This window comes from Ursus maritimus, unplaced genomic scaffold (assembly GCF_017311325.1).
Source record: "Ursus maritimus isolate PB19 unplaced genomic scaffold, ASM1731132v1 scaffold_14, whole genome shotgun sequence".
Lineage (NCBI taxonomy): Eukaryota > Metazoa > Chordata > Mammalia > Carnivora > Ursidae > Ursus > Ursus maritimus.
The window spans coordinates 58,656,880-58,660,108 of NW_024423786.1; positions in this window are offsets into that span (position 1 = coordinate 58,656,880).

Sequence of the window (3,229 nt, forward strand, 5' to 3'; positions counted from 1 at the left end):
CTAGGAGCAGCTCAGATGGGGCAAGGTTGGTTTTCGGGAATTTGAAGGAATTGTCCAGGAAAGTCTTAAGGTTGAAGGAGCGTTGACGGCAGATGGCAGCAGAGGTCAGGGGGTGACAGAGCAGGAACCCCAGCTTGTCTGAGTGTGTGGGGCAGGGGGCCGGCAGCCACAGCGCCTGGCTCACGGCCTGTGTCCCCCACGTGGTGAGGGTGAGCTTGTGGTTCACAGTGGTCCCCAGGCTGCAGGTGGAAGGCCCATCCGGGGAAGGGGACGGTCAGGGCAGGCACAGAAGGCGAAGCGGCTGAGAGACACTTTGGAGGCGGGACGGCTTGGAGTCCCTAGTGAACAGGTCAGACGTGGGGGCTAAGGAGAGGGAGAGCCACAGATGGCGCCCGGTTTCTGGGGCACAGGTGACCCGGCAGGTGCTGCCGTCACAGGGACTGCGAGCATGTTGGAGAAGGAGGGGACTGAAGGGAAGGTGATGAGCCTCCTGGAGTGTGGGGTATGACAGTGACCAGCAGGTGCAGGCCAGAGATGGGGCCCCCCCAGAATGGGACCCGGGCCAGAGACAGTGCCCCCTGCAGACTGTGAACCAGACCAGAGATGGTGCCCCCCAGAGTGGGACCCGGGCCAGAGACGGTGCCCCCTGCAGACTGTGAACCGGACCAGAGATGGGGCCCCCCCAGAGTGGGACCCGGGCCAGAGACGGTGTCCCCCCCCCAGAGTGGGACCCAGGCCAGAGGCAATGTCCGCCCCCCAGAGTGGGACCCCGGGCCAGAGACGGTGTCCGCCCCTCAGAGTGGGACCCGGGGCAGAGACGGTGCCTCCCAGAGTGGGACCCGGGCCAGAGATGGTGTTCCCCCCCCAGAGTGGGACCCGGGGCAGAGACGGTGTCCCCCCCCCCAGAGTGGGACCCGAGCCAGAGGCAATGTCCGCCCCCCAGAGTGGGACCTGGGCCAGAGACAGTGTTCCCCGCCCTCCCAGAGTGGGACCCGAGCCAGAGATGGTGCCCCCCAGAGTGGGACCCGGGCCAGAGACAGTGTCTCCCCCCAGAGTGGGACCCGGGCCAGAGACGGTGCCCCCTACAGACTGTGAACCAGACTGGAGATGGTGCCCCCCAGAGTGGGACCAGGGCCAGAGACCCCAGATTATGAACCAGGTCAGAGACGGTGCCCCCCCCCCCAAGAGTGGGGCCCGGGCCAGGGCTTCTCAGGCTCTGACGCACACACTTGTCCTGGGGGCTCGCTCACACCCACGGGCCCGGCTGGGGCTGGAGTTTCTGCCGGTTCGGGTCCAGGTCCGGCAGCCGCTGCTGGTCCAGAGCCCACCCTGTGGGGAGCCGGGGTCTGAGGACCCAGCGGGGGGTGGGCAAGAAGGCCGCTGTGGGGCCAGGACCTGACGGAATTCCGTGGGTAGGGCTGGGTGACGGGACAGACTTGCGTCTGGGGGACGCAGCAGCGAGCTTCGAGGACGGGCCTGCCCCAGGTCAGGAATGCAGAGCTCTGGTGAGCCCGTGGTGCCGAGGGAGGGAGGCGCTCAGAGGCTCAAGGCGGGCGGTGAGCTCCCCGGTCCGCGAGGCCCTGCGAGGGCGGGGAGGGCGACGCTGACGTGGCAGCACGCGACCCTCCCCGCCAACGCCTGTCCCGCCCCCCGCAGTTCCTGAGCGAGGGCTACGCGGCGCACCTGGCGGCGCTGGAGGCCGGCCACCGCGCGCGCCCCAAGAAGAACAGCTCGCGCATGATCCTGCGCAAAGGCAGCTTCGGCCTGCACGCTCAGCCCGAGTTCCTGAGGAAGCGGAGCCACCTGCGCCGGACCATGTCGGTGCAGCAGCCCGACCCGCCCGCCAACCCCAAGCCCGAGCGGGCGCAGAGCCAGCCCGAGTCCGACAAGGACCACGAGCGGCCCCTGGCCGCGCTCAGCTGGGCGCGCGGGCCCCCCAAGTTCGAGTCGGTGCCCTGAGGGCTGGGCTGAGCGCAGAGCAGGGGGGCCCTGCCGGCTGCCTGCGGGCCGGGAGGGGCTGCATCGCCCCGAGACAGGCCTTTTCCTGCTTTTTCCCTCCCGTGTCTGTCCAGCAGTGTCCGACCAGAGCGGGGAGGGACCCCCGGGCCGCGAGGGGAGAGACCCAGGGTCTCGGTGCAGCCGCGGCTGCCTCCCTGTGCGGTGCCGGTGACCACAAGCCCGGGTGTGGGCTGGTGTGTGTGTGATCCTGGGGAGCGGCCCTGCCCGGAGTCGACCATCCGGCTGGGTTCCCGAGGCTTCGGAGGGGCCGGGCAGGCCCGCAGGGGAGAAGCCCCCAGACCAGGGACCAGCGGCCGCTCGCAGGCACAGCTTCCTGGCTGCCTGCTGGAGGGGCGAGTGGCATTTGCACCGCCCTCCCTGCGGCATCCTGGGTCACCGTCTTGGGCCTCCTGGGTTTTCTGCAGCCAAGTGGCCACTTCCTGGGAGTGAGAGGTTATCCCCTGGGTCCTCCTGTGTTAGCAGTGTCTGTCTACGGCCCTGGGGGGGGGCGGGGTCTGGTGCTGACGGTCTGTCCTCCTGCGGCTGTCCATTGTCCCCATCTTGTCCTCGGTGTTGTCACCATTCTCCCGTGGCCCATGAGGACAGTCATTCCTCTTCCCGGGGTCCTGCCTGGCACCCTCCCCTGTGAGGCTGAGGCCTTGGGTTCTGGCCCCGCTGGGCTGGCTGCGAGCCCTGGAGCCCAATGCTGGCCCTCTCTGGGCTTTGCCTTCCTTATGGGATTGGATGGGTCTCCCTGCTGAGATTGGTGCGGGTTTCTGACTCCTGGGCTGTCTTGCACTAGGACCCCCCAGAGAGCCCAGGTGCGCACCTTGCACCGGGCACCCCACCAGTTCACAGGAATCCCCTGTGGGGAGGGAGGGGGATGGGAATGTGGGAAGGGGTCCCCGTTCCACGGGGCGGTTTGCTTTGCACTGATGCCCAAACCATGTGTCCCAGGAACAGGGACATCACCCCAAGGGGCACTGATCTGGCTCACCCTCCCCAGCTCTGCTCAGACTGATTCTCCCTCTTGGCTCCTGGAGGGCGCAGAGCTGAGATTTGGCATTCTGGGGGTTCATGTGATTTTGGCTCAAACTGTTGTATTCTCTTCCCTTCCGCCTGCCATTCCGCATGGTTTGGTGCCCTTACCCTCCTCCCGGCTCATCCCCTGAGGTTGAGGGGGCTTGGCTCCCGGGGCGGGGGGAGCTCAGAGCCTGCCCCAGCCCTCCTG